A 22,210-nucleotide genomic window follows, 5' to 3' on the forward strand; every position below is an offset into this window, starting at 1 on the left:
GGCATTTCAGGACAGAATTCAGAAAAGAATCTGGACAATCAAAGACAGGGAATCCATGAAAAGTTAGATATTCTCAGGACCCAATGTGTACACAGTGGTAGAATGCTTGCCCCAGCACGTGTAAGTCCCTGGCTTGGATCCCTAGCACTGAAAAAAGAAAATGTTGGATATTTACTAAAGGAGAGGATAAAATAATTAAAATTATAATCACAGATGCAGAGTGAATTGACATCAAATGTGGTAAAATGATTTTGAGAAAGGTTAAATAGATTACTATTGGGGAAAAGCTCCCTAAGTCAGGAGCTGCAAAACCCTGCATTCAAATCCTAAAATCCACTTGGTACACATGCTGACACGCATTATTCTCTGAGATGCACAGTGGAGGAAATATCAGCTAACTCAGGACGTGTCATGGAGACCAAATGAGCAAAGTGCAGTTGATTATTAATTTCATTTATTTCCTTTTTTTAGATTACAAGACATCATTTGACTGTTTAAAAAGTCCTTCAAAAATATTTTAGACATGTTGAGATACATAATATTTTTATAATCATTAAATCTGTTTGTTTTAGTCCTCAAGTGATGGACTTCCTGAGGACAGAAACTGTCTTACAGTTTTTGATTATCTCCTGTTGTCTCTTTTCTAATGATTGCAAAATAGTAGTTTAACATTAGTTTTTAATTGTTTGAAGTCTGCTGGAAAGAATATTCCCTCTGGTGGAGATTCATTGCAATGCCCTCCAGAAAAATCCCACATAGTCACAAAACAAAATTGCAATGCCAGGTTTTTTTTTACCCATCAGCAGCATTTCTTTAATTAATAACAGTTCTTCCAAGTTATTTATTGAGTCAGGAGACATGGAGAAAAAAAGATGAATAAATCAATGGTATTGTGCTCTAGTTTAACAAACTCAGTGAAAAATAAGAATGCAATACCACAAATGATGCACCAGTTTGAAGAGGGGGGAAAAAGTGTGCCTGTGGCTTCCCCAAGGAAGTAAACACCGGCTCAGTTCTTGCAGGAAGTGTATAAATTTAGAGGTGAACAGAATGAAATGGAATTCCAGGTTAAAATAAAAGTACGAATGAAACTCTGGAGGAATGAAAGAGCATCAAATACACAGAAAACTACAAATGGTCCACAATTCAAGTATAGAAAGATAACATGAAGGGTTGGATTCTACATAGTCCAGTATGTCTTCTTAAGGAGTTAGAGTTTTTTTCCCTAGAAATGAGATTTTATGGACAGATCTTAAAATAGTTAAATACTTCATTAGAGTTGAAATTTTAAGAGTATTTTTGGTCATTTGCACAGCAGGTATGTTGAGGGAGACAGGGCAATTATACAATGGTAGATAAGGGATAATTGTCCAGTAGAACTTTGCAGAAGTGAGGATGGGTAAGAGGTAGCAAATTTAAGAGGTACATAGGACATGGACAGATTTTAATAATTAATGGGATGTTCATAAGGAGAATGTCACCAGTAAGGCTCCCCTGAAAGCAGATTCCATGTTAGAGTTGTGTGGAAAGTTCATTTGGAAGTGTTTTAGGTATTAACCCTATGCAGGAACAAAAGATGCAGAATGGAGCAGAAAAGATAGGCTTTTAGACGTTATCTCAACAAAGGTCTTAGGTGACACCAAAGCAAAATGTGAAGCTGGAATAGTACTTCAGAAGTGTCCAGAACGGCACAGGGAAGAGCCATTGAAATTGACTTTGAGAATGTCCTTGAATGAGACAGCTATATTTAGCTTACAGTATTGGGACTGGCAGTCCAACTGTGAGTTATTAGATCCTGGGGAAAGAATGTTCCAGCTCTCAGTGGTGGTGGGGATCTGGGAAATGTTCCACTATACTCACTGAAGTTTGGTGAGTATACTGAAGAAAAGCACAGAAAAGAGACTGCAATGACCCTAAGAGATTTGATTAAAGCTCTCTAAATGTAATTTGTAAACAGTTATTTATTTTTTTTCAGTGAGCTATAATTATACATAGCAAAGGGATTCATTGACAGTTTCTTAAATATAAACTTTTAAACAATTATATTAGGTATTATATTGTATTATTCAAAGCCTTTTTGAGAACAACCAAGAGCAATTTGTTTACTATCTTTAAAGAAATTGAAAAAGCCAGTAAGAACTTCTTACGCCACTTCAGTGAAGATGTTTTCTCATTGCAATAATCAGAAACAACTTTCCCCAGAGAAACTAAAAAAAATTAAAGGCTTTGGGTATTATATCTAAGAGTGTACACAGCATCTAAATAAAGCATTTTTTATTCTAATACAAAAACACTAAAATCATCTTTACCCTAACAGAGATGGGACTATATTAATAGTTCAGCAAGTAGTCTCTCTTAAGAAAGGAAAAGTCTCAAGGACGATGTTGAATAGAAGCGGTGAAAGAGGGCATCCCTGCCTTGTTCCAGTTTTTAGGGGGAACGCTTTCAGTTTTTCACCATTTAGAATGATATTAGCCATGGGCTTAGCGTAGATTGCCTTTATAATGTTTAGGAATGTTCCCACTACCCCAATTTTTTCTAGTGTTTTGAGCATGAAGGGATGCTGTATTTTATCAAATGCTTTTTCTGCATCTATTGAAATAATCATGTGATTCTTAACTTTAAGTCTGTTGATATGGTGAATGACATTTATTGATTTCCGAATGTTGAACCAACCTTGCATCCCTGGGATAAAACCCACTTGATCGTGGTGCACTATCTTTTTAATATATATTTGTATGCGATTTGCTAAAATTTTGTTGAGAATTTTTGCATCGATGTTCATTAAGGATATTGGTCTGAAATTTTCTTTCCTCGATGTGTCTCTGTCTGGTTTAGGTATCAGGGTGATATTGGCTTCATAGAACGAGTTTGGGAGGGTTCCCTCCTCTTCTATTTCATGGAATAGTTTGAGAAGTATTGGAATGAGCTCTTCTTTAAAGGTTTTGTAGAACTTGGCTGAGAACCCATCTGGTCCCGGACTTTTCTTTGTTGGTAGGCTTTTGATGACCTCTTCTATTTCATTGCTTGAAATTGGTTTATTTAAGTTGTGTATGTCCTCCTCGTTCAGTTTAGGTAGTTCATATGTCTCTAGAAATTTGTTGATGTCTTTGAGGTTTTCTTTTTTGTTGGAGTATAAATTTTCGAAATAGCTTCTAATTATGTTTTGTATTTCAGTCGTGTCTGTTGTGATGTTTCCTTGTTCATTCTGAATTTTAGTAATTTGAGTTTTCTCCCTCTTTCTCTTTGTTAGTGTGGCTAAGGGTTAATCAATTTTATTTTTTCAAAGAACCAACTATTTATTTTGTTAATTTTTCCAATTGTTTCTTTTGTTTCGATTTCATTGATCAATGTTCATTGCTGCTCAATTCACCATAGCCAGATTGTGGAACCAACCTAGATGCCCTTCAGTTGATGAATGGATAAAGAAACTGTGGCATATTTATACAATGGAATATTACTCCGCAATGAAGAATGATAAAATTATGGCATTTGTAGGCAAATGGACGAAATTGGAGAATATCATGCTAAGTGAGATAAGCCAATCTCAAAAAACTAAAGGACAAATGATCTTGCTGATAAGCGGATGAGGACATATAATGGGGGTTGGGAGGGGTTAGCATTAGGTTTAGGGTTAGGTTTAGAGTTAGGCTAAGGAGAGCGGTAAGAATGAAGGAAAGAAGGACTGTATAGAGGGAAAAGAGGGGTGGGAGGGGTGGGGGGGAAGGGAAAAAAAAATAAACATCATTACCATATGTAAACGTTAAAAATAAATAAATAAACAAAAAGAAAAAAAAAGAAAGGAAAAAGTTTATATCAAACTCTTGTAACTTTGATGTTGGTGTACTCAATGACAATGCTATCCAAATGTTTTTGCAAGCATGTCTTAATTTACTAAAAACATGCATCTCCCTATACAACTTGAAGATTCGAAGGAAAAATTTTCTGGTGTATTATATGTTCCTTATATTTTTAAGTATTTTTAATCAAGCTGTTGGAGCTACAGATTTAGGTTATTTAATTTATGAAAAAAAAAAGGTTCATTACATAATGGATACAGCAAATCCTAACTATCAAATCTATCAATCAAATTAAATTGGCCTCCTACCAAGAAAGATATAACTATCTTTTCTTCCTTAAAAGTCATGTCCCTTCTCACTTTTGAATTCTTATACCAAGATTGGTGGTATGATGGAATGAAGAGGAAGAGGGAGGGAAGGAAGCATATTCAGGCTGGAGAAGTACTTTGGAATTAGTGGATAAAATGAGATTTTTGTGTGTGTGTAATTTTTATTTGTTCTTTTTAGATATACATGACAGTAGGGTGTATTTTGACATATTATACATACATGGAATATAACTTTTTTTAGTTAGGATTCCATTCTTATGGTTGTACGTGATGTGGCATTTCACTGGCTTTATATTCATATATGAACCTAGGAAAGTCATGTCCAATTAATTTTACTGTCTTTCCTATTCCCATCCCCCCACCCTTTCCTTCTTTCCTTTTTGCTAATCAAATGAAATTCTGTACTCTCCCCACCCCATTGTGTGTTAGCACCTGCATTCGGAGAACATTCGGCCTTTCACTTTCTGGGATTGGATTATTTCTCTTAGCATGGTAGTCTTCAGTTCCATTCATTTAGTGACAAATGCCAAAAATTCATTCTTTTTTATGATTGAGTAATATTCCATTGTGTATATTTATATTTTCTTTATGCATTCATCTGTTGAAGGGCACCTAGGTTGGTTCCATAACTTAGGTATTGTGAATTGAGCTGTTGTAAACGTAGTCATTTTTGCTATTATATCTCTGTAATATAATTTAAGGTCTGGTAATGTGATGCCTCCAACTTCACTATGGTATTCTGATTTTAAGTCCTTTGGTGTATACTGAGCAGTTGAATACTGGGTCAAATTGGTGGTTCAATTCCAAGATTTCTGAGGAATCTCCATACTGCTTTCCAAAGTGGTTGTGCCAATTTGCAGTTACAGCAGCAATGTATGAGCGTACCATTTCCCCCACATCCTCACCAACATTTGTTGTCACTTGTATTCTTGATAACTGCCATTCTGATTAGAGTGAGATGAAATCTTAGTGTAGTTTTAATTTACATTTCCTAAATTGCTAAACATTTTGAAAAGTGTTTCATATATTTGTTGACCATTTGTATTTCTTCTTCTATGAGAAGCATAGTATTTCATTTTCTATTTTATTGATTGGGTTATTTGGGGGCTTTTTGGTATTAAGTGTTCTTTATATATCCTGGAGATTAATGCTCTATCTGAGGTGCAGGTGGTAAAGATTTCCTCTTACTCTGTAGACTCTCTCCTGATACTCTTGATTGTTTCCTTTGCTGTGAAGAAGATTTTTAGTTTGATAGCATCCCATTTCTTGATTCTTCATTTTATTTCTTGCACTTTAGTAGTCACGTTGAGGAAGTTGGTTCCTGAACTGACGTGATGGAGAGTTGGGCCTACTTTTTCTTCTAGTAGGCACAGGGTCTCTGGTCTGATTTTGAGGTCCTTGATCCATTTTGAGTTGAGTTTTGTGCAGGGTGAGAGATAGGGGTTTAGTTTCATTCTGCTGCATATGGATTTCCGGTTTTCCCAGCACCATTTGTTGAAGAGGCTATCTTTTCTCCAAGGTATGTTTATTGCCTTTGTCTAGTATGAGATAACTGTATATATGTGAGTTTATCTCTGTGTCTTCTATTATGTTCTGTCGGTCTTTATATGTGTTTTTGAGGCAATACCATGCAACACCATGCCATTTTTGCTATTATATCTCTATAATATAATTTAAGGTCTGGTAATGTGATGCCTCCAGCTTCACTTTTCTCACTAAGAATTGCTTTGGCTATTCTGGGCCTCTTATTTTTCCAAATGAATTTCATGATTGCTTTTTCTATTTCTATGAAGAACATCCTTGGTATTTTAATAAAATTAGTGCTTCTGGTAGTATGACTATTTTGAAAATATTAATTCTGCCTATCCAAGACCATGGGAGATCTTTCCATCTTCTAAGATCTTCTTCAAATTCTTTTTTTTTTAATTCATTTTTACTGTAAACAAATGGGATACATCTTGTTTCTCTGTACATGAAGTAGAGGCATACCATTTGCGTAATCATACATTTACCTAGGGTAATAGTTTTTGATTCATTCTGTTATTTTTTCTCTCCCCCACCCCTTCCACCCCTCTTATCCCTCTATAGAGTCCCTCCTTACTCCATTCCGACCCGCTTCCCACCCCCTATATGTGTCATCATCTGCTTATCAGTGAGATCATTCGTCCTTTGGTTTTTTGAGATTGGCTTATCTTACTTAGCATGATATTCTCCAATTTCATCCATTTGCCTGCAAATGCCATAATTTTATTATTCTTTATGGTTCAGTAATATTCCATGGTATATATATACCACAGTTTCTTTATCCATTCATCAATTGAAGGGCATCTAGGTTGGTTCCACAATTTGGCCATTGTGAATTGAGCAGCTATGAACATTGTTGTGGCTGTATCTCTGTAGTATGCTGATTTTAAGTCCTTTGGGTATAGGCTAAGGAGTGGGATAGCTGGGTCAAATGGTGGTTCCATTCCAGTTTCCTAAGGAATCTCCATGCTGCTTTCCAGAGTGGCTGCACTAATTTGCAGCCCCACCAGCAATGTATGACTGTATCTTTTCCCCCACATCCTCGCCAACACCTATTGTTGCTTATGTTCTTGATAATTGCCTTTCTAATTGGGGTGAGATGGAATCTTAGTGTAGTTTTGATTTGCATTTCTCTTATTACTAAAGATGTTGAACATTTTTCATATGTTTGTTGACTGCTTGTAGATCTTCTTCTGTGAAGTGTCTGTTCATTTCCTTAGCCCATTTGATGATTAGGTTATTTGTATTCTTTGTGTAGAGTTTTTTGAGTTCTTTATATATCTGGAAATTAGCACTCTATCTGAAGTATGAGTGGCAAATATTTTCTCCCACTCTGTAGGCTCTCTCTTTGCATTGCTGATAGTTTCCTTTCCTGAGAGAAAGCTTTTTAGTTTGAATCTGTCCCAGTTATTGATTCTTGCTTTTATTTCTTATGTTATGGGAGTTCTGTTAAGGAAGTCTGAACCTAAGCCAACAAGTTGAAGATTTGGACCTACTTTTTCTTCTAAAAGATGCAGGGTCTCTGGTCTGATTTCAAGGTCCTTCATCCATTTTGAGTTGATTTTTGTGCAGATTAGAGATAGGGGTTTAGTTTCATTCTGTTGCACATGTATTTCCAGTTTACCCAGCACCATTTATTGAAGAGGCTGTCTTTTCTCCATTGCATATTTTTGGCCCCTTTGTCTAGTATGAGAAAATTGTATTTAATTGGGTTTGTGTCCTCTATTCTATACCATTGATCTACCTGTCTACTTTGGTGCCAATACCATGCCGTTTTTGTTACTATTGCTTTGTAGTATAGTTGAAGGTCTGGTATTGCGATACCCCCTGCTTCACTCTTCCTGCTAAGTATTGCTTTAGCTATTCTGGCTTTCTTATTCTTTCAGATAAATTTCATGAATGCTTTCTCTATTTCTTAAAGGTACATCATTGGGATTTTAATTGGAATTGCATTGAATCTGTATATCACTTTTGGTAGTATGGCCATTTTGACAATATTAATTCTTCCTATCCAAGAACATGGGAGATCTTTCCATCTTCTAAGGTTTTCTTTAATTTCTTTCTTTAGTGTTCTGTAGTTCTCATTGTAGAGGTCTTTCACCTCTTTTGTGAGATTGATTCCCAAGTATTTTATTTTTTGCGATGCTATTGTGAATGGGGTAGTTTTCCTAATTTCTCTTTCTGAAGATTCATCACTTATGTATAAAAATGCATTGGATTTATGAGCATTGATCTTATATCCTGCATCTTTACTGAATTCACTTATGAGTTCTAAAAGTTTTCTGGTGGAATTTCCAGGTTCCTCTAAATATATAATCATGTCATCAGCAAATAGGGATAATTTGAGTTCTTCTTTTCCTACTCATATCCCTTTAATTTCTTTGGTTTGTCTAATTGCTCTGCCTAGAGTCTCAAGGATGATGTTGAATAGAAGTGGTGAAAGAGGGCATCCCTGCCTTGTTCCAGTTTTTAGGGGGAATGCTTTCAGTTTTTCACCATTTAGAATGATAATGGCCATGGGCTTAGCATAGATGGCCTTTCCAATGTTAAGAAATGTTTCTACTATCCCTATTTTTCCAGTGTTTTGAGCATGAAGGGGTACTGTATTTTATGAAATGCTTTTTCTGCATCTATCATAATAATTATGTGATTTTTGACTTTAAGTCTATTGATATGGTGAATTACATTTATTGATTTCCACATGTTGAACCAACCTTGCATCCATGGAATGAAACCCACTTGATCATGGTGCACTATCTTTTTAATATATTTTTGTATGCGATTTGCTAAGATTTTGATGAGAATTTTTGCATCGATATTCATTAAGGATATTGGTCTGAAATTTTCTTTCCTTGATGTGTCTCTGTCTGGTTTAGGTATCAGGGTGATATTGGCTTCATAGAATGACTTTGGGAGGGTTCCCTCCTCTTCTATTTCATGAAATAGTTTGAGGAGTATTGGAATGAGCTCTTCTTTAAAGGTTTTGTAGAACTCGGCTGAGAACCCAACTAGTCTGGACTTTTCTTTGTTGTTAGGCTTTTGATGACTTCTTCTATTTCATTACTTGAAATTGATCTATTTAAATTGTGTATATCCTCCTCATTCAGTTTAGGTAATTCATATGTCTCTAGAAACCTGTTGATGTGTTCGAGAATTTCTATTTTGTTGGAGTATAGATTTTCAAAATAGTTTCTAATTATGTTCTGTATTTCAATCATGTCTGTTGTGATATTTCCTTGTTCATTCCAAATTTTAGTAATTTGGGTTTTCTCTCTTCTTCTCTTTGTTAGTGTGCCTAAGGGTTTATCAATTTTGTTTATTTTTTCAAAGAACCAACTATTTTTTTGTCAATTTTTTTGATTGTTTCTTTTGTTTCAATTTATCCCTTATGACTACCTTTGGTTTGAAGTCCACATTATCTGATATGATTGATTTCAGATCTGATTTTAACTATTTCTTGTCTTCTACTACTTTTGGTGTTGGTCTGCTCTTCTTTTTCTAGGGCTTTGAGCCATAGTGTTAGGTCGTTTATTTGTTGATTTTTGTTTCTTTTATTGAATGCGCTCCATGAAATAAATTTTCCTCTAAGAACTGCTTTCATAGTGTTCCAGAGATTTTAATATGTTGTTTCTTTTTTCTCATTTACCTCTAAGAATTTTTTTTTCCTTTCTGATATCTTCTGTTATCCTTTTATCATACAATAGCGTGTTATTTAATCACTAGGTGTTGGAGTAGTTTCTGTTTTTTATTCTGTCATTTATTTCTAATTTCAATCCATTATGATCTGATAGAATACAAGGTACTATCTCTATCTTCTTGTATTTGCTAACAGTAGCTTTGTGGCATAATATATGGTCTATTTTAGAGAAGGATCCATGTGTTGCTGAAAAGAAAGTGTATTCGCTCTTTGTTGGATGCTATATTCTATAAATGTATGTTAGGTCTAAATTATTGATTGTGTTTTTGAGATCTATGGTTTCTTTGTTCAATTTTGTTTGGAGGATCTGTCCAGTGGTGAGAGAGGTGTGTTAAAAATCACCTAGTATTATTGTGTTGTGGTTTATTTGATTTCTGGCATTGAGAAGGATTTGTTTGACATATATGGATGAGTCACTCTTTGGGGCATATTTATGATTGTTATGTCTTGCTGATTTCCCTTAAGCAGTATGTAATGTCCTTTTTTATCCCTTCTGACTGACTTTGGTTTGAAGTCCACATTATCTGATATGAGGATGGATACTCTGGCTTTTTTGCTGTGTCCATGTGCATGGTATGTTTTTTCCCATCCTTTCACCTTTAGTCTGTGGGAATCTCTTTCTATGAGCCTCTTGCAGTCAGCAAATTGTTGGATCTTTCTTTTTAATTCAATCTGCCAGTCTATATCTTTTGATTGATGAGTTCAGACCATTAACATTCAGGGTTATTATTGAGATATGATTTGTATTCTCAGTCATTTGACTCATTTTTTTTTTGACACAACTTGATTTCTCCTTTATTTGGTTGTTCCTTTAGGGTAGTTCCTCCCTTTGCTGATTTACATCATTGGTTTTCATCTCTTCCTCATGGAATATTTTGCTGAGAATGTTCTGTAATGCTGGCTTTCTTTTTGTAAATGCTTTTAGCTTTTGTTTATCATGGAAGGATTTTATTTCATCGTCAAATTTGAAGGTAAGAGTTGCTAGGTATAAGATTCTTGGTTGGCATCCATTTTCTTTCAGAGCATGAAAAATGTTGTTTCAGGACTTTCTAGCTTTTAGGGTCTGGATTGAAAAATCTGCTGATATCCGTATTGGTTTCCCGCTGAATGTAATTTGGTTCTTTTCCCTCTCAGCCTTTAAAATTCTGTCTTTATTTTGTATGTTAGGTATTTTCATTTGAATGTGCCTTGGTGTGGGTCTATTGTGATTTTGTGTATTTGGAGTCCTATAAGCCTCTTGTACTTGATTTTCCATTTCATTCCTCAGATTTGGGAAATTTTCTGATACTATTTCATTGAATAGATTGTTCATTCCTTTGGTTTGTTTCTCTAATCCTTCCTCAATCCCAATAATTCTTAAATTTGACGTTTTCATGATATCCTATAATTCTTGTAGATTCTGTTCATGATTTCTTACCGTCTTCTCTGTTTGGTCAACTTTGTTTCCAAGATTAAATATTTTTTCTTCAGTGTCTGAGGTTCTGTCTTCCAGGTGTTCTATCCTATTGGTTATGCTTTCTATGGAGTTTTAATTTGGTTTATTGTTTCCTTCATTTCAAGGATTTCTGTTTGTTTGTTTTTTTTTCAATATCTCTAACTCTTTATTGAAATGATCTTTTGCTTCCTGTATTTGCTCTTTTAACTGTCGATTGGTTGTCGATTGGTGCGATCATTCAATGCCTGCATTTATCCTTTCATCTCATCCTTCAAAGCCTGCATTTGCTCTTTCATTTCCTCATTTGCTTCCCTGATGGTTTTGATTATGTACGTTCTGAACTCCCTTTCTGACATTTCTTCTGCCATGCTGTCATTGGATATTATTGCTATACCATCTAGGTTTGTTTGGACATTTTCTTCCCTTGTTTTCTCATATTGTTCGGGTATCTACTCCTCTAGTAGTGAAACTCTGAGATATTGCAGATTTCCTGTATTGACTAATATTGTCTCTATAGATTTCCAATAATTCACCTCTTAGCCTTCAGTAGTCTGAAGTCTTGGAGGAACTTGATAATGCAGTGCTCCACTAGGAAGCTGGCCTTCTACGGGTGGTGGCCTTCAGGTGGGGTATATTCCCTGGTGGCTCTGAGTTGGTCCCGAGTCTCTCAATACTTCCTCTTCTTGGCTCCTGAGTATTGTCAAAGGTCCTCTAGCCTCCTGTAGGTGTCTCAGGAAGGGAGTTTCCCTTCCAATGATGATGGTCACGCCCTCAGGAGTAATTCCGAATGCCTACACCAGCCTATAAAGAAGCCTCTGGCTAGCTCTGTGATGGTGACAAACCTCAGCATGATGGTCGGGCGTGGTTGTTCAGTGGTGGCGTCTGTATTTGGCCTGGTGGTTGGGCGGGTTGGTTACCCGCCGCTCTGCTCCACAAGGCAACCTGGTTGGGTGCCCGCCTGCTACTTCTATGATGCAAGCGGTCTGACTCACCGTCAGCTTGCTCCTCAACTGCGACCAACCAGTGATGGCATCAATCTAGGTGCAGGGGTCAGCCAGGGTCGCTCAGTTATGACATCTTTCCTTGGCCTGCTGGCTGGGTGGGTTATCTGCCCGCTGCTTACCTCCACGATGTAGGCAGCATGGCTCACCCGTCAGCTTGTTCAGTGACTGTGACCAACCAGTGATGGCACCAACCTAGGTCTCAATTTCTTTCTTTAGTGTTCTATAATTTTCATTTTAGAGGTCTTTCACCTCTTTTGTTAGATTGATTTCCAAGTATTTTAAATTTTTGAGGACATTATGAATGCAATAGTTTTCCTAATTTCTCTTTCCGAGGTTCAACTTTCGTGTATAGGAACACAATTGATTTATGGGTGTTAATTTTATATCTTGCTACTTTTCTGAATTTGTTTATGAGTTCTAAAAGTTTTCTGGTGGAATTTTTTGGTTCTTCTAAATATAGAATCATTTTCAGCAAATAGGGGTAGTTTTAGTTTTTCCTTTTCCTTTTTTATCCATTTAATTTCTTTCTTTTGCCTAATTGCTCTGCCTAGAGTTTCAAGGACTGTGGTGAGTAGAATTGGTGAAAGAGAGCATTCCTGTCCTGTTCTAGTTTTTAGAGAGAATACTTTCAAAGTTTTTCCATTAAGAATGATGTTGACTTTGGGTTTAACTTATATAGTTTTTACAATTTTGAGGTATATTACTACTATCCTTAGTGTTTTGAACATGAATGACTGCTGTATTTTGTTGAATGTTTTTCTTCTGCTTCTATTGAGATAATTATGTGATTCTTGTCTTTAAGTATTGATGTGATAATACCTTGTATTCTATCAGATCATAATGGAATGAAATTAGAAATCAATGAAAAAATAAAAAACAGCTAACCTAATATCTAGAGATTAAATAATGTGCTTTTAAATGACCAATGGATAGCTGAGGAAATCAGGATGAAATTTTTAAAAAAAACTTAGAGGTAAATGAGAATAGTGACACAACATACCAAAATATCAATAAATGTAAAAAGAAATTCTTCTAAAGGAATCCACATCTGGAAGCCTGTTGAAAGTCTGTGTGTCTTTCTAGGTATATATCATATTTACCCCAATAAGATGACTGCTTTGTGGAAAGTAGTCTGCATATATTTAACTTCATACTAGTTGGTAAAATAACTACTTTCTTGTGGTGGTTAACCATTTGATTTTAGCAATATACCACGATTGGGATGAAACAGTTATACTATATTTTTATAATCTTTATAACTGTGCTTCACCTTACAATGTGTTCATTTTCATATTAATTGATTGCTTGTTTCACTCCATTAAAATGTAAGCTCCCCGGGGGTAGATTTGTTCACAGTTGTAATTCTAGATCTTAGCACAATAAAACAAATCACCTATTAAATATGTAGACAGGTTGAAACAGTTTTTGTTTGCTGTAAAATCCACAATGGATAGACAGCTTGGGAAGATCCTTAAAGGGGAAGCTGTCAAAGTGGAAGAAATAGTTTGAATAATCATGTATTTCTCTTTAGATATTCTGCCTAAATAGTAAAACCATCATAAGCTCAAGGTATCACTGAATCAACCAAAGATGCAAGGAGACTATTTATGTATAATATTCTCTCTCCTTAATTTTTTTGATTTGCAGATGTTATTTTAAACGAATTCTGAAAATGCCTTTTGCATATAAAGATGCTGATTTTTTAACTATGCCCACAAATGTCAGAACACAAGAAAAATAAGTTCACAAAAAGCATAAATATGCTTTCGAATGCAAAAACTAGTCTTAAGACCTGATGCTTTGCAAAAAGTTGTGCTTATGGTGATGCATACAAACATTAAATTACTATTAAAGAAACAATTTTAGGGATATGGAGCTTGTGCATCTTGACTTTTTCTGAAAGTATTTGCCATAAAATATAATAAATGTAATCTATTACATAGAATTCCATATTTGTGTATACAGGAGTGTGTGTGTGTGTGTTTGTGTGTGTGTGTGTGTGAAATTCTGTTGCTTGTTTCACTCCTATTTGTTGGCTGTTTTACAATTATAGATGCTCTCTGGATCTTTTCTATTTAAATTTATCTAACTAACCAGTAAAATAATATGATGCTCTGTGCTTCGTATCAATGATTTTCCAGTGTTTAAAGGTATTATTGTTAGGATAGAGAATGTTTCACAAAAGATCATTTGTTGAAGTCTTGGTCCCCAGTGCAGCAATGTTTAGAGGTGGGGCTCATGGGAACTGATTGGATCATGAGGGCTCTGCTCTCATCGGTGGATTAATCCATTGATGGGGTCATACCAGATAGCATTAGTTAGAGGGGGTGGAAATTGTAGAGAGTGAGCCTTAGTCGAAGACAGCAGGTTTCTTAACCTAATCAGTGAATTAATCACCTGAATGGGATTAGCTTAGTGGTAACTAAAGGCAGATAGGATCTAGCTGGAGGAAGTGGGTCATGGAGAGTGTCCCTTTGGGGATATATACTGTATCTGTTGAGTGGAGTCTCTCTCTGCTCTCTGATCATCATTTGAGCCTCTTACCTCCACATTCTTCTGCCATGTTGTTCTGCCTCACCAGGAGTCCTTAGGAATGAAACTGCTATCTACGGACTAAGACTTCTGAAACTATGAGCCCCACAATTAAACTTTCCCTCCTCTAACTGTTCTTATCAGTTCTTTAAATCACAGCAGCAAAAAAAGCTGACTAAAACAGGGTTCTTGCAGGGCATGCCCTTGGGGACTCTCTTGCTCATGACCTCTTTCCCTCTCTCTTCTTCCAGGCTGTCATGAGATGAGCAGTCTGTCATTCCCTTCTACGTAATGTTCTGCCTATCACAGGCCCAAAAACAGTGGAGCAAGCTGACCATGGATGGCAGCTTCTGCATCTGTGAGCCAAAAGAAATCCTTTGTCCTTTACTTTGTTTCTCTTAACTCTTTTGTCACAGTGACAAAAAAAGCTGACTAACACAGCATGTAATTAAACATCTCTAAAACTGAATTCCACCTTTAAACTGCTTCAAAATACTAAAATTGCATTTACTCAGTGAAATTTCCTCCTTGATAGACATTTTATGTGTTCGAATAGCGATTACGATTATATGAGTATACTGAATTCAAACAAGCAATCTGATTATCTACATTCTAGTCTCTTTTCCAGTAATAAAATGTCTACATGTAACCTACATTAGTAATCCAAAAACAGCTTTCTAATGCTTTGCACAAACTTCAGTTAAACAGCAGCGCTGCATGACACTGTTGAATATTTTATTTCCCCAATATTACCAAACTACAATCGACAGTAAAAGAATTAAAAACCTAATGACTTCTAATGTACTTTTTGTGCTGTATATTCCATTTTGGAATGAACTTTAAAATGAGTACTGCTCTGTATGTATGATGCATTAAGAATGTAATATAAACCAGGCACAGTGGCGCACGCCTATAATCCCAGTGGCTTGGGAGGCTGAGGCAGGAAGATTGTGAGATCAAAGCCAGCCTCAGCAAAAGTGAGGTGCTAAGCAACTTAGTGAGACCTTGTCTCTAAATAAAATACAAAATAGGGCTGGGGATGTGGCTCAGTGATCCAGTGCCCCTGAGTTCAATTCCAATACCAAAAAAAAAAAAAAAAATACTATTTAATTACCCTGCAGAAATTATACTACATGAAAAAGTGTTTTGTTTTGGTACTAGGGATTGAAACCAGGGCGCTTTACCACTGAGCTACCTCCCCTACCCTTTTTATTTTTAATTTTTTAAAATTTATTTTTACAGACTGCATTTTGATTCATTGTACACAAATGGGGTACAACTTTTCATTTCTATGGTTGTGCACCATGTAGATTCATACCATTCGTGTAATCATACATATACTTAAGATAATGATATCTGTCTCATTCCATCGTCTATCATAATCCCGCTCCCTCCTCCCTCTAATTTCCCTCTTCGTAAATTTCCTCCATTCTTCTTCTAGCCCCCTCCCCTCCACCCCCATTATGTATCATCATCTATTTATCAGGGAAATTTTGAGGCAGGGTTTCACTAAGTTGCTGAGGCCTTGAATTAAGATCCTCTTGCATAATGGTGGAATGAGACAGACATCATTACCCTATGTACATGTATGATTACAAGAATGGTATGATTCTATAATCGTGTACAACCATAGAAACGAAATGATGTACCCCATTTGTGCACAATGAATCAAAATGCAGTCCGTAAAAAATAAAAAAAAATTAAAAATTAAAAAATGAATAAATTAAAAAAAATTTAAATGAAAAAAAAAAAATCCTCTTGCTTCAGTCTCCTGAGTTGTTGGTATTACAGGTATGTGCGGCTGTGCCCAGCTTGAAAAGTTATTGACTTATCAGAATAATTTTATTTCTATGTTTGGAACTTCAGAGTTTCTCTATTTAGTCCTTGTATTTACTCAACTATGGTTTTATCATCCTAACTGTATATTCTACTAATATATATTTATTGACATTGCTCAATTTTTTCTACAAAACAATCATTAATAGAAGACTATTTGGAAAAATACAAAATCACTTTAATTGAAATAAATACATTTCCAGCCTTGAATAGCAGACAACTTACTAAGTTCATATTATTTTTAAGCTAAATTTTGTTAAAAAGTAGTTCACAAATCTCGTAACTTTCTAATATTTGCAATAATGAAATACCATATAAAAGCTGAAATCTATTTCAAGTTTTGATAACAATTACAACTTAACTACTATTAAATATGGAATTCAAAATCAATTTTTTTGATAATTTTACATCTGTATTTTATATAATTTATTTTCATAAAAATGAAAGAAGTGATGTAGGTCCATGAAGAGGAAGAAAAAGATGCTAAAAGACATGAAGAACGAATAGTTCCCAAGTGGGACAGATTTAAATATTTATATATTTTTCTTCAATATCCAAATTTAAAATTCACCTTAAAATTAGTATGCACATTTATTATATTTTCTTTTCTTTCATTAAAAAAGTTATTATTGAATCAAATAGTGTTTCTTACGGTAAACAAAGCCTTAAAGAGTAAGTGCTGCAGATACTTCTAATTCATGACCAAGTATTTACCAACATAGAGGGAGATTCTTGTAAATGATGTCAACAGCAAAGTGGCTTTTGTAGGAAGAGAAGTTGAACCAGTAAGTGCAAGATATTCCAGAGAAAAATGAGTTCTTGTTATATTAGAAAATTGTAGAGGAAGATAAAGGGACAACTGTCTCATAAACACATTCATGAATTGTTTATAAATGGGAAACTTTAAAAGCAAATAAAGGTTTCTAATAACCACTAACCAGATTTCTACACACCAAGTATCCTACTGAAAACAACAAGAATATGTGCAGACATTTTTTAAAAATGAAATTCCTTGAATGGCTTTTAAGAGTTTCCAAAGAAGTAATAATTTAAATGGTCAAGAGTTAGAAAAGAGAAGAACCTAAAAAAATGTTACAAACTTGCCGAAAATGAAAGCTAACACTTCTTGGAAGACAAAATATGGAGCAAGCTTTCAGAGTTCTACAGTACTGGAGAAACAAAATTGAGCCAGATTTCTTTGTTTCTACATCATTTTATTTATGGAAGCTTGAAAGTGTTCACCCACAACCTACTAAATATAAGAATGAACGCATCAGTAGTGTGCAGATAGCAAATTAATTACTCAAATTAAAAGTAACTGCTTCCACTAGGTGCCCTTATTAGCAAGGATGGGCAACTTTATTTGGATTAGAATCCTGTCGCCTTACCCTAAGACAATCAGAATTATATCTACACTGCTATCTTCACTTTGATCAAATGAACAGCTGTCCAATTTCCTTTGCCACAATTAATTCTATGTGCAAAAGATCTTTTAGTGATAACATAATTTCTCCCAATGGTTATGAATTACTAAGATTAGATTAAAAGTTAAACTAAAAAATAAAGAACTAATCCTCTACTCCTTTGTACAAACTCATCATCATACACATAGGCAATTCTTTGAGGTTTTTTATTACCTTCAGGCCCAATCACCTATTCTAGCAAGGAATTCTATTTTTATTACTGTATTGTAAGTTGATATAAAATTATATTTGACCTAAAGTCTATTTTGAACTTCCAAGTATCCTCCTAGTTGTAATTTACCAGTGCTGATAATTCTATATTTATTCTGTTCTCCATTATTTTAAACTATTTTGGCCTTATATTCTCCATTTAAATTATTTTAGTTAAAGATTTTTTTTAGTCCTTACTTGTTTCTTAAACACACTGTCTTACAGTTTCAGTTATCCATCTGTGAATATTTTTTTAAGTGGATTGTATTTCTTTGAAGTGGAAGCAGTAGAACTATATTTAACAATCTACTTGTAATTGCACTTGGCAAAATATTTGGTCTCCTCTACCCATTTCTGCTTTATAAGTCAAACAAATTAAACTTTGTTACCTAATGATTTAGAGCTACTACATTTCAAAATGTGAGTTTGCTCATACTTCTGACCATCCATTTGCCTATTCAACGTAGACCCTCCGATATTCTAAATTAGTGCAATATAGATATGAACAGGTTTTTCTACCTTGAGCTGTAAAGAGTTTCATGCTCTACTGAAGTGAAAAGTAACCTAATGAAACCTGTTTCATTCATTCATTCACAAAAAATCCATTTAATATTTAATCTGTGATAAGCACACTACAATCTCTGGTCCTCATTAATTTCATTTCATTGTAGAATTCTTAAACTAGGGCTTCATGCAGACCTCAGAAACTCTGTGAACTCCTTGAGACAAATTGCAATATATTATGCTCATGTGTATATTGCATTTTTCTGCAAACTTGAAACATAATTTTAAGAGGATTCATGATCCTGAATAGATTAAAACCTACTGCTCTGTATTCTTTTATTTCAACTACATTTAGAACTTCTACTTCCATCTCTCTAACAGCAACTCCCAAACCCATCCATATTGTATTTTCTCCTTAATTAAATCCTGCACTTCCAAATAAATGTATGCTAGAAATTTCAAAGTGAAGGGAGATAATTTGCAGTAGTAATTATGTTTTCATTTATTTTTTTTCTATTTTCTTTCAAGATAATTTGAATAAATTTATCATGAAATGCATCTCCTCAAAATATCCTGTAAACTAAAGATTAGTTAATTAAGTAGGTTCCGAGGGAAAGAAGGAATGTACAGGTCTTTTTGCCTTGAATCCTCACCATCTAACTACTCCTTTATATCTCAGATTTGTTAAAAAATGCTGTGATTTTTAACTCACTAAAGATTTTATTATTAACCTGCATATCATCCCCTTTCAGCTTTGAGTTTGTATTGTATTCAAGTATTGAGAACTGTACAGTATTTCTTTTTTTATTTTGATTCATTGTACAGAAATGGGTTACAATTATCGTTTCTCTGGTTGTACACAAAGTAGAGTCATACAATTTGCATATCACACATGTACATAGGGTAATGATGTTTGCCTCATTCTGTTATCTTTCCTTCCCTGCCCCCTCCCCACCCCTCGTTTCCGTCTACACAATTCATCCTTCTTTCATTCTTCCCTTACCCCCCCATTATGTATCATCATCCACTTATCAGAGAAATCATTCAGCCTTTGGTTTTTGGGGATTGGCTTATTTCACTTAGCATGATACTCCCTGACTCCATCCATTTACCTGCAAATGCCATAATTTTATTCTTCTTTATGGTTGAATAATTATACATACAATGGAATATTATATATATATATATATATATATATATATATATATATATATCATAGTTTCTTTATCCATTCATCAAGTGAAGGATATCTAGGCTGGTTCCACAGTCTGGCTATTGTGAATTGAGCAGCTATGATCTTTGATGTGGCTGTATCTCTGTAGTATGCTGATTTTAAGTCCTTTGGGTATAGGCCAAGGAGTGGGATAGCTAGGTCAAATGGTGGTTCCATTCCAAGTTTTTCTTATGTCAAGTCCTTCATTCTCCTTCCAGTGTCTCTTCCACAATTACGGTTTTCTTTTATTTGGTCAACTGAAATATGCTTGTATAAGATACATAAGGTGAACAGGGTGCTGGTTTTTCTGCTTCTCTACATGCACCCTTTCTTTTCTGCCTACTGCTCAAGAGCCCAGGCAGCTGATCCAGAAGAACAAGGTCCATCGGCTTCTTTGTCTTGTAGGTTCTGTTTCTGTCACTGGGAGATAAGCTCCAGAGAGGATGCAGGTTCTCTCCTGGAAGTCGCCCTTAGGTCACAGAACCCCTGAGCCAAACACAGGTCCTGTCCTGCTGTGCCTTTTTCTGCTCTTTTCTAGGTGTTCCTTCTGTTTCTTTCCAAGGTTCTCCTCAATAAATCCAGTGCCTTCAAGTTCATTTTGATGGGGCCCTTCCACAAAATAAATCCCTATAAAGCGAAAATTTATTTCTCATCTCTTTCTTAAATTATTAATATTCTTCCAATGTACTGTTTAAGGTAAAATTTAGTGTGTCAAATTTTGCCTCTGAAATATGATGCAGTTCAGATTCTTCCATCAAAACTGAATTGTTTTTACTTTTCCTCTTCATTATCCCATGCCCAAGTTATTGACAGGACTAAGATCAAATGTCAGTTCTGTAATTTCTTAATTGATTGATTTTCAGCAAGTTAATTGGTTTTTAAATCAAATAGCTAATGCTTTAGGTAATTCATCTCAAAAAGAGTAAAAATGTAAACAAAAGCCCAAACTCTTGGTATTATTTCAAAGATTAAATTACATGTGGGTAAAGAGTATATATCATCTTTCCCGTGCAGAATCTATATCTATAGATGTAGGTAGATACAGGTTATTTTTCATACTTCCTAAAGCCCATCATCTGAGGTCCAGCTTCACAGTGACCATTTTTAGTTTCAGCATGAAGTCATTGAGTTATTCTTCCACTAACTTTTCCAACATTTTGCTTTGAAATATATTAAAACACTTATGTTACTTTACAAGTTATGTATTTTATATTTATCTTATAAAATCCAGGTTAGGATTTTACTATATATTTATTCAAGTTTGAATCATCTCATTGGCTAAGCCTGGTAAGAACTTAATAATTATTAAATTAATAGATGAATAAATGAACTATATTCATTTGACTTATTTCTCTGTATAAATAAAACAAAGATCTATTCCGCAATATTTCATCAACAGGATCTCAAACTCTCACATGCTGGTAGCATGGTTGTCATTAGGGCCTTATAGTCACTGCAATTTAAATTTCATATTCCAGTTGTTCATTGATGACATATAGGCAATTAATTAATTTTTGTACATTAACTTCATGTCCTGTGACCTATGAATACTTTATAATCCAAGTAGACTTTTTGCTGGTTTTTCAGATTTTTTTTCTGTATTATATTATCACAGAACAAAGACCATCTTTGTTTCCCTCCTCCTAAACTGTGTACCTTGTATTTCCTGTTCTGATGTTATTAAACTAGTTAGGCATTTGTTATACTGTTGATGGGGAATGGTACATGATCCATTCTTGCTTCATTCCTATATTAAGGGGAAGTATCCAAATTCTCTTCAAGTATATTAACTTTAGATCCTCATACATATTCTTCTTTTGGGGGGCTGCCAGGGATTGAACTCAGGGACACTCGACCACCAACCCACATCCCCAGCCACATTTTGCATTTTATTTAGAGACAGGATCTCACTGAATTGCTTAGCACCTCGTTTTTGCTGAGACTGACTTTGAACTCTCGATCCTCCTGCCTCAGCCTCCGGAACCACTGGGATTCCAGGCATGTGCCACTGTGCCTGGCATCCTTAGAGATATTCTTTATTCTGATAAGGAAGTTCCTCTATTCCTACGTGCTGAGAGTTTTCATCATAAATGAATGTTGGAGTTTTCAAATCCTTTTTCTTCTTTAGTGGATTATAGTAATTGATTTTTTTAATGTTGAACTAGTCTTGAAATAAATCCCACTTAGTCATGGAGTAGAATTATTAGTATCCATTCTTGGATATGACTTCCTAATATTTTACTGAGAATTTTGACATCTATATTCATGAGAGATGTTGATCTATAGCTTTCCTTTCTTATAATGTCCTTGCATTAGAATAATATGATAATGGAGTAAATTGGTTTTATAGGACTGATATAACAAATAACAAGACAGGGTGTGGCTTAAGCAAAATAAATTTATTTTTCACAGTTCTGAAGGCTACAAGTCCAAAATAAAGGTGCAATAGGTTGTTCTCTTCTGAGATCTCCCTCCTCAACCTCCAGAGGGCTTCCTTTCTCTGTGTCATCAGATGATATTTCCTCTGTGTACATATATGCGATGTTTCTCCGAATTTCTTCTTTTTGTAAGGATACATGTCTACCTAAATATGGCCCAACTAGAGGTACTTAGTTACCACTTTAAAGGCCATGGCTCCAAATACAGTCACACTCTGAGAAAGG

This window comes from Sciurus carolinensis, chromosome 2 (assembly GCF_902686445.1).
Source record: "Sciurus carolinensis chromosome 2, mSciCar1.2, whole genome shotgun sequence".
Lineage (NCBI taxonomy): Eukaryota > Metazoa > Chordata > Mammalia > Rodentia > Sciuridae > Sciurus > Sciurus carolinensis.